The sequence below is a fragment of the Aythya ferina genome, assembly GCF_964211825.1.
Source record: "Aythya ferina genome assembly, chromosome: 4".
Lineage (NCBI taxonomy): Eukaryota > Metazoa > Chordata > Aves > Anseriformes > Anatidae > Aythya > Aythya ferina.
The window spans coordinates 10,036,916-10,047,707 of record NC_140300.1 but is presented as its reverse complement, the minus strand read 5'-3'; the positions used below and the strand labels follow the sequence as shown (position 1 = coordinate 10,047,707).

At 37.2% G+C, this 10,792-nt stretch overlaps 1 long non-coding RNA gene across 1 annotated transcript; it reads right to left on the bottom strand.

Annotated features, from left to right (window-relative positions):
- Window positions 1–1,722: 1,722 nt before the first annotated feature.
- Window positions 1,723–8,971, bottom strand: LOC311436659. The gene is made up of 3 exons (XR_014693008.1): window positions 8,852–8,971; window positions 3,769–3,856; window positions 1,723–2,242 (listed from the first exon to the last, which is right to left on the bottom strand). It is a non-coding gene; the product is annotated as an uncharacterized lncRNA (long non-coding RNA).
- Between the last annotated feature and the right edge of the window lie 1,821 nt (window positions 8,972–10,792).

The following is a 10,792-nucleotide window of genomic DNA, read 5'->3' as shown; positions in this document are numbered from 1 at the left end:
CATCAATTATTCAGTCCTCTTCTACATTAGATTCATTTGCTTTTTTATTAATCCAAAGTGGAAGTATATCCTGCCCACTTTCAGACTAAGAAACAGCCCTTTAACCCTTCCCTGGGAGTAAACATGGGCCTTCCAGACTTTACCCCAAATCCATCTAAGCAAGCAGATTCCCTCTGACTTTAATGTCTTTGGATTAGGTCCCTAGAGTCACACATACACACAAAGCCTGACGAGAGAGACTAGAACACAGTGTAGATACACACAAGTCAAGGAGCGACACAAGGCTCCCTACAGCAAAAGGAAGGAAAACCAGGCTACAGAATCAGTGTGCAGAGCAGAAGAGCACATCCCACCCATGAATACAAACAGCATTCTGAAATCCCCATAATTTAGGCAACCAGTACAATTTAACAAACAGAACTAGCATTTTCACAGGTAAAAAAAAAAACATAGGAATTGAACTTCTTAAGTATTGGATCAGCCATATAGCTGGAGAGAAAATTGTTGCAACAAAGGACCTATATATATAAATGACAGGATGGATGTAGATTAAAGCAGTCTAAAATTTTCACTATTAAGTCCAAATGCTCTTGAAAATTGAGTTACAGTTTATGTGAAGATTAATTGCATTTGATGTAGTCCATGGAATGTGCTTGACCTGATCTATTTTACCTGCCAATAGTCAGTTAATATGACTCAGCTTTTCTGTCCAGCTGTCAGGGCTGGAGAAAAGAAGGATAAGGATTTCTACCTTTCCGTTATGATTGCCAGCTATGAGGTATAAAAATTACTTACCTTTTCTTTCTCACAGATGGTATTTTTCTGACAGTCTCCTCACTGACATTGTCAGTGCTGCAACAAATGTAAAGAGATTATTAAAAGTATATATGGCGATTTTATTTTAAACTTTAAACCATGACTATTCATGTCTGACCCTCATGCCTTTTCTGTGGCATGGTACAGAAATAATCCCATGTGATCAAATGCTCCGATACAGCAAAATATGAGTCAAATCTTATCACTAATTCTAATTTTAAAAAGTATGTGGCAAAGACCTATATTCTGAAACTGATTTGGTGATATGGTGATAGGGAGGAAGTCCCTATGAGCTTTAATAGGGGAAAATCAACTCCAAGAAGACAAGGAGTCAATCAAATCTGTCTTCAATTTATACATGTATTTCAGTTCTGCTCCATGGTTCTTGTGTTCTCCACTGAAGTTGGAGACTCACTTGCAAATAATCCATACAACCAAGGAAAGCCCACAAATACATCTGAATTCAAAATTCCTCAAAAAAAATAAAATAAAAGTATGTTTCTGGAAAACATACTACCCAAAACAGAGGACAAATAGGAACCCTGGGCCATGACCTAATTACTCTGCCTTGGCTGTAAATCATCTATCTACTGCAAGGTACTTAACAATGCACAATCTATAACACAATTTTGTTCCGATTAAAATAAAATCTACTTTCCTTTGGGATAAGTATTGACTGCAAATTTTCCTAGCTGCTCAATATTTATTTCTGATAAATGAACTTTAATGTTAATCTCAAGAGAAAATGGTATCTGCTAGCATTATATTCCAGAAGAGTCTATAGTACATGATGGGAAAATAAGGATTATATACCCAGCTGGGTATATTTAGAGAGAGGGCAGGATAATGAATAACTCTTATTCTCTTGGAAGTATGTTAAATGGCCTTTACATATGCTTCCCTTCCAAAAACATTTTGTGCAGACCAAGCATGCAGAATGGCAGGCTGGAAGCAGAATGTTTGAAAAGGTTTTACTGAGGTCACAGTGAACATAGCCCACTTATTACACTTAACTCAGTGCAATAAATGTTTATAGATATGTGCCACTTAAGACAACGCTACAGAAATTAGGTTTATTAGCATTTGGCTTAATTGGGCAGATAACCAATGTCTTCTGAATGGAGGTATAAAAACAACAGCATTTTTCTAGCTCAGGCACCACTTCTGTGTTACAGCAAAGACAATTAGTGGCCACATCTTCCAGCAACATCCTCTAGCACAGATGGAAATAGACAGACATTCAGATTTCATTCTGAGAACCCTGAAGTCTTCTTCCATTTCCTTTTGTGTACCTTCTTCCTAACCTTGTAGCAGTGAACAGGCACATCTGGATTTTCCTTCTCACTCCCAAGGACAGCACATTTGGATTGTTCACTTTACTTTTCTGTCTTTCCTGATCAGCTTTTATTTTTATTTTGGATGTTGTCTAGGAAAAAAGAAAAAAATAGAAATGATTAAGTGGCTCACATTTAGATTTCCATTTATTTATATTTTTGGCTGGTAAATATGTCATCTGTAGTGTTTAATATTAGTTATGCTACATTTAACACTATGCAGAACTATTCTTTTCATTTAACCACTTTTCCACCAAAAATAATTTTCTTGACAATTACACTGATTTCTTTGTTGTAGTCTATCTTGCAGAAGCAGGAGAATCCAACTGAAACAACAGGGTACAACAGCAGGATGCCTCCAGCTTGTGCACGTTTGTCTGTCTTCCTTCCTGCTTTTTGACTCAGACTATAGCAAAGAAAGTCACTTTGTCATCCCTCTCATAGCTCACACTGATCAGTTATCTTGTATTTCTTCAGTACTTCTTGCTCTGTAGTGCAACCCTACCTGCACTCCTCCATAGCACGTCTCTACTTGGACTGCATATATATCAGGCCAGAAACAAGTCTTTTTCTCTGGCTCATACGTTATTTTCAGGCTGCCATAGCACTACAAACTAAAAAAAGATTAGAAGTGTTCTCATTCTCGGGACTGGTGTAATCTCAACTCCCTCTACAATTATTGTCCTCTTGCTTCATTCCGCCCAAGTAAATGTCCAGCCACTGCTACCTGGATATTATTCATTTGAATGCTTCATAGCCAATATGGATAACAAGACACCCTGAAATCAGTGTTTGGCTCATGAAATCCTAACTGAACTGTCTTTTTTCCTTCCTTGCAGAATTTCTCTGATGTTTATTGTGAAGCACTAAGATCTCAAACATAGCAGGTGATGTAGAATTTTTTTTTAGCTCTAAAACCTTCCTTGTCTTTTCTGGAGGAAGACTATTTCTTTCAGCTGGACTGGAATATCCCATCTGTTTAGCTGGCTCAGTTTTCTACAGCTCCCATGACCCCTCTTCCACCTAAACAGCTGAAACTTCAGAAACAGTAATTAGAATGAAAACTACTCCTTTTACACTCTTGAGTGCTCATGCCAGAGCTCGTAACACTCTGAAATGGCAAGCCAGCTTTGAAGGCTGCTCACCAAAAATTCAACCCCCACATAACAGTAACTTGAAAATTACTGCTGCTCCACTTTGGGAGGTCTGACAACAAATACCAAAAAAATAAAATGTTTATTGTATGCTTCAATAGATACCAATGCTGAGCTACATCTAAATAATGCAGAACTGTGACATACAACTCTTCCTTCTGCATCTCGGAAGAGTGTGGCAGTTCAAACAAGTTTTGAAAGGTATAGCTATTACTTGCTAAAATTTGAATAGTATATAGGCAATGAAGGGGGAATGGGAGGAAAATAAAGGGATGAAGGCATGCATTACACAGCTATACTTGAAAAGTTGTGTTGTGACAATAACAGAATTTGAAGGAAGCTCATGAACATACCTAAACAAGGAATGACATAGCCAAAGTTAGATGGGAAGAGGAAGAAAAAGCAAACAAAGCAAGAGACAGAAACTATTCAAGGTGGCAACATAGCCAAATAAAAACACATACGTTTGCTCAATACTGAAGACCTCCTGTTGTCACACTTCATAGTGACAGTCAGCAATATAGAAGCCATCACGATTCCTGTCCTACATTTCTGCAGGAAAAAGAAGGATCAAGTTAAATGGCAAAAATACCTTTAAGGAGCCCTTGACTAAGTTCCTGATAACAAAAGACACAGTTGCTCTGACAGAAACCTGAAGTAAAGGAGCACATCTGTCAGGTTTGTTTCTACTCTGCACTGCTGAATTCCCCAAAGGATCATTCAGGAGGAACAGAGTTCCAGTCAATTATTTGTTATAGTTTTATGAGAAAATAACGCAGCACTTGGTATTCAAGGACATGACACTTGACTTTTTCAGAATCCTTTCTGTTATTCAATGTTCTGTTTCATTAAACTGTTCTTGCATTTTCTATTGAACTACACCAAAACATGAGTTGCACTGACAGGCTCCATCTCAGAGAGCAGCTGCATTTCACTGACAGATGAGACACCTGTTAGCAATTAGTTTGATTGTGGGGTGGGTTTTTGTGCACTCATTGTTTATTTTATACTAATTATTTACAGCACAAACTCTATTTAAAAACTTACCTATATACTTCATATTAAAAATTGAAGCAGTCACACAACAGAATAGTAAAGTCCATGGTGGTACCAAAAGGATCACAAAACAATGAGGGTTTCCAGGATTCTGATATGAGTGCTTGAGAAAATGTCTCAATCTAGATCTCAAGCTTATTCAGTCCCTAAACTCACTGAAACAATTCAAGATTCCACCTACAAGATCCATGTTATCACCTCAGCAGTCATGAAGAAAGAGCCATTAAAAGCATTCATTGGGAATTGGATAAAAAGGAAAGTTGGATCCACCACAGCAGCCTGCAGTTATCTAGAGCTGTAGCAAAGAGGACTAACACAAACAGCTAAGAATGCCAATAAGTAGCAGATTTATTCCCAAAACAACTCAAGGTTCACCTGATTCAGACACAAAAATCTCTTCTAGAAGGGCAGAATTCATAACCTGGTTTTGATACATTTATCTTTAGCAACAGCCCTAAACAGGTTAGCTAAGGAAGCAATTTCAACAAGATAATAGAGATAGAAAACTGTTAACACATAAGAATTAACTACTCCAGAGAGATGTTTTACAGTAACATTATCCCAACACTTGTTTTCTTCTATCACTAAAATTAAATGCATGGGAGAAAGGATGCACTTTATGAGAAAGCACATTTAAAAATAAATTTCAGTCTGGTTAATTCTCCTTGATGTTCCAGTAATTCCATTAAAGACATAGGTAAGATGTTAATGTAATAACAACCATTTCCACTGTCTATTTTTTCTGCATGTTATATGATTCATTTTCGTCAGGTTGACATTGTTTAACTTCCCGCTTGAATGCACAGAATTAAATCCAAGGAAAATAAAGAAGTTGTTTCAGAAAAAGAAAACAGTAGCATAGTTTAATTTAACTTAAATGGATCAAGTGGGGAAAAAAAAAAAAAAAAGGCATTATCCACACTACAACAGAGTAGTTTTCCTATGATTCAGACTTGGAACGAAGCAGACCTAAAACGTCAGAGACTGGAAAAGGGTTTGCTTAGACAGGGAGTTGAGAGTCACCCATGCAGAGAATCAGAGAGAGATGCTATGACGAGGGCTGCTCGTCAAATGGAGTTTGCAGAGAGAAGGAAGGTTTACAAAGCTCTTACAGGTACAGCTGTAAGCTTTCAGGCCTTCTGTGGAATGAATGCATAGCGTTTTCAGACAGCTGTGATGTCCTATCACTGTGAGCTGTTGCAGACTCCTGAAGGGAACATCAGAAGAATCCAGCTACTGGTAGCCTGGCTGAAGTCGTCAAAATTTATGTCTAGAAGCTGAACCTTAACAGAATATATGTTCTTACAGAATCTTCCATAAATCAGAGACTTACAGAACAGAACCCAGTGAAGGAATAGGCTTAATCCCTTGACAAACAGGATTGTATCTTCAATGAGATATTTCAGCCCAGCTAGTCCAGATATGATTAAGTCCAGGGCTGGAAAACCTAAAGCAAACCTGATTAAGTGCTCTTTAATGTAAAGCAAATGAGTATATAAGAAACTATACATCTCTATGAAAAAGCATGTGTAAGATCCAGAAATATGCTCTTTCTGCTCTCTCTTCTGTTACTAAAAGAAAGTAAAAGAAGAAATAGGATCCCTCTGTGCTTACAGGTCTATACTGAGAAGCAGACACCAGACATAGATGTTGTTTTGGGTCTCTGAACAAAGACAATCAGGAAACTCCAAAGCCATCTTGACTTGAAAGGTTCCTGTGCTATTAATACCCAATATTAACTTGAATGTGTTTTACCAGTATAGGCCTGGATCTTTATGTGGCCAAAAAGCTTTTAGACTGTTAAGACCTAATCCTAAATACAAACAGAATCCTGCAGAGCCAGCAAGATTACAGTGGTATTAAGGTACACTTGTGGTTTTCTTCACAAGATCAGTCTGTAGCTAACTGCTGTGATGTGTACCACAGGGAGCTTTAGTTTGCAGCCATCACTAGGATAGGATAGACAGATGCTTTTGAGCCAGTTTTACCCTTCTATCATATTTCTTACACTGCTTTGGGACTGAATCTAGTCACTTAAAGAACATGTACACTCTCCTGCAGAATAACAGCTGATTTTTACATTTGGATGGATCTTTTGTTATATCAGGCCTTGGCTAAACTCTATTAATTAACACACAAAAACAAGAGAAAAATTCAAGATGCTCGGGGGGGGAGGGGAGATCTACAATGGTTACCACCAAAATGGTATTATTACCCACTTTAATACCCTATACACCAGGATTTACCTTGGTATGTGTAAAGGTACTATGGTATCACAGATGAAGCTACAGGTAAGCTTGACTATTTGGAGGCACATTTATATATTCTTATATTTCTATTCTGTAATAATCAGGGAATTGTGAAGTTACTGCAGATATAAAGCAAACTTAAAAAAAAAAAAAAAAAAAAAAAAAAAAAAAAAAAACACCTAAGTAGTAGAAAATGCTAGATTTCATAGAGGAGAACAACTGTATAAAAGTCTGTAACTGGGTATACTTTTGAATTAGACATTACCCAACTTTATTTTTCTAGGTTGGTACTAGATTCTCCAGAAATGTGTTAACACTATTGTTTCTCTTCCAAATGGGTAAGACCTAAAAGTTAGTTGAGCATCTGTCCAAGATATCTGTTATAATGTGGTTAATTTACTAAACCAGTAAACATTGTTGGATTTCTGGATTAGCCTTCTTGCAAATGAGGAAAAGAACATTTATAGCACAGATATAATAAAGGCCTTAACTAAACTTAGTCAAGAAATGCAGGATTCACAAATTCATCCTCAAATCATTCATTGGCTATTGTAGTGCATCTTATAGAATGGGACTAAAACTATACAGATACACATATAGCTAAGAACCAATTATCATTGCTTTTACAGTTTGGACACACTCGTCAAATTTAGATAAACACAAAGGATCTATTTATTATATTAGCTCAAAGATAAAAGGTCTGTCAAAAGGCAGCTTCTATTTTTACTAAAAAGGAGCACGGCCTCAAAAGCTGCCTACAAAAAAAAATAGATCACAGAATCATCTAGCTTGGAAGAGACCTCCAAGATCACCTAGCCCAACCTCTGACCTAACACTAACAAGTCCTCCATTAAACCATATCACTAAGCTCTACATCTAAACATCTTTTAAAACCTCCAGGGATAGTGACTCAACCACTTAATAATACAATTACAAAATTATTTGCCTTTCCTAGATACAAATTTCCTTAAATCATTTAAATCAGAAGTGGAAGACAAGTGTATATATATGCCCTTCTTTTTACCAAGACAGAGACAAGAAAGGAGGTGGATAGTGGTGATTAAGAGTTAGGTTAAAGAGGAGCAGTAGGGCATAACTTGTCCAGTGTACTGATGGGTCTTCTCAACAAGCGACTATGATATTAAAGTAATTAAATCAATTTTCTGACTGTTACAGACTAAGCCTGGCTCAGGCTTATGCTTGTACAAGTGACTGTATAGGCATTTAGGGAAATAAGAGTGCATGAATTTAATAGTTGGATATATTGTCAGATACTGCCCACTTACAAAAGTGGTGATAAAGTCTGGGTTTGCAGACACTAAAGCTATATTGATTTTTTAGTCTTTATAGAGATCCTGAGATTATGCTTAAAGCTCTGTTACATATGTGTAAGAACATTCTATGTTTTTAAGTAAAGTAAGCAGAAAGTTAGTAGAATTCAAGTCACTCAAACCACAATAGCACAGAGCGGAGCATCTACAGTAAAATATTCTGATGGAATAATTTTTCAAATAGGTAGAGGTTTGCAAGCCAGGAATTTCATTACAGTATATATTATACTGTGGGAAAATCAACTTCTGTAATTTAATTTCACTGGTGTATGATGCATGCCTGAAAAACTAAAGATCATCAAGGAGGAATAACATACGCATAGTTTAGGGTTGTGTCCATGTATACAAAGAGGGTTAGGTTTAAAGACAGGAGTAGGAACAAAGAATTAGGAAAGTAGAACTCTCGTTATTCCTGGATCTTCTAACCCTCAGAAACAAAGAAGGAGAGGGAGTGATAATAAAAGTTGGTAATTACTTTAAAAAACTAATAGAATAATAAATCATAATTCAAGCTTAGACTAGGAACAATGGGTTTGGGAAATTAGAACTTTATGTATTTAAGTTGATGGATGCTGCATACCTCAGAAACCTAGAATGGTAATGGAATAGTGAAAAATATTGTTTTTCAGAGTTTTCAGCTACAAACTGGTCTTCAGCATATACTACAACCTTGAAACTCTTAAGTTGTGTTGTCTGGAGAAGCTGAGTGAAATATGGCTTAGAAGAGACACTAACCTTTTAAAAAGTTGGAAAATATAACTTTTGTCTGTTTGTGTGTACTGTTGTTATGGTTATGCTAACATTTCTAGAAGTAGAGTCATAAAAAATATTTATTGCAGGCTGCATAGACAACGAAAATGAGGAAGGTAGTTCAAAACATGGTGGTTGTTGTTGTTTTAATATAGACATACCTGTCTTGGTTTATGTTCTGGCAGGATGGACAAACAGGTTAGGTTTTGAAGAATGAGGACTTTCTCCAAATAGTTAGATTTATTACTGATCAGAGTGGGCTTTGAAAGATTAAATGCAGTGGGACAACAATGTAGAAGGATTCTGGGAGAGGTAAGTGTCCCATTGTCCTGGATACTGGCACAGTTAAGATTTAGGCTAGATTTCGGAGAACTGAGGGGTCAAAGTGCATTTGTTACAGGAAAATGAACCATACAGAGTGCTGCTTTTGGCAAAGCTAGAAAGGACCAGGGCTGAAAAAATGAAAGGTAGAAAAGGCTAGCCCACTGCCAGAAGAACTGTTTTGCCATGCATGAGGGTTGCAGTTGGGAAGAGGCAATGCATTTGGTAGATTTTACTAACTCTCAAGAATAAGAAAATCATTCATTACAGAGAGGACTGAGAGTCATAAAACAAGCTTTTATATTTCCCATCAGTCTTACGTGGGTGGAAAAAAAATGCAACAGTACTGTTTTTTTGCTAAAATTTAGCTTGGGTAGGAGAGGAACAATGGAAAGGAAGTCTTAAAACTTATTGTAGGGCCCATGTTACTACACTGAAATATCTGTGGTCTTCCACAGGAAAGGGAAAAAGGCATGTTGCTTTCCAGCAGAGGCAGACTTTTGGCTAAGGTTAGTGTTTGCAAAATGTTTCCAGATATCACTTCAGTACACCCTCAACAGGGTCCTTGGGAGGCTGAGGAAAGGTATATTTAGAAAAAGTCTTCAGCACCTTTACAAACCCACCACACTTACCCTACCTTCCCTGCATCTTGGCTTGCTAGGCTCAGCATGCAGCCAGCAGACTGAATAGAAGATGGAGATAAAAAAGGCTCCAACATTTTGTTTTTGTTGTTGTTGTTTTACTTGTTTGCTTGCTTCCCCCCCCCCCCCCCCCCCTCCATCCCCCCCCCCCAGAGCTCAGCAGCAGAGTATTTGAAATGGCAGGCAGTTTTTATTTATTTCTATTTTTAGATGTATAAGAACATGTCAATGGGCAAATTCAATGGTGAACAGATTTTGGTAAAACTGAAACCAGGACCAACAGATCCAGCTCTTAAACTGAATCTTAAAGGTAAAGATCTCCCAACACTGTACTCAGAACTATTCGATTTAGATCACCTTCAAGCCTCTGAATGACTTAAAGCCCTCCTCTCTGTTATTTTACCAGGAGCTCTGCACTGTTCCATAAATGTCATAAGACTTTCTTTTAACCTAGACTTTCTCTGATCTTTCTACAGCTTTGCAATGTCATCCTCATTCCAAATTTCTCTAATTTGGTTTTCAAGTGAGCAGAGGGCAGAAGAAGGACTTCTGAGTGTGGTCTACATCATGTTTTGTTATTGGTTGTTTTTGTTTTTGTTTTTTTTTAATAAGGATAATAAAGAACAAATAATAATAATAATAAAAAAAAAAAAGCTATGGTCTGTCAACTCAGAAACTGTCCTTTGGGACAATGCAATCAATAGACTCCTAGACAATAGGCTTAACACTTCCACTGCTTCTATCAGTTTTGGCAGAGTCCCAGGGATTCAGCTGAGCTGCTTTTCTATTATGCAAGGGAAAAATTAAGGGAGAATTCAACCCAAAGTGCAAAAGAAAGGAAAACTGTTACAGAGTTGATTTTCCATTACCTCCCACTGCGTTTTTTATTTACCCTAAGGTGCATTCTGTGATGAGTTTGGCCTCATCTATACCAACATAAATCTGAAGTCTCTAAACAGAAGTCAGTAGAATCATTTTGGCTTTTTACTTGTGGGAGTGAAGCACTTGGTCCAACACATGCACAACAAAACAAAGTGGTGGTACTGAATACTCACTTTACAGATGTATCTGACTGTCCAGTGCCCTTACAACAATATATCATAAGCAAAAGAACAGTCCTGCACTCCTTATTCCTTATAT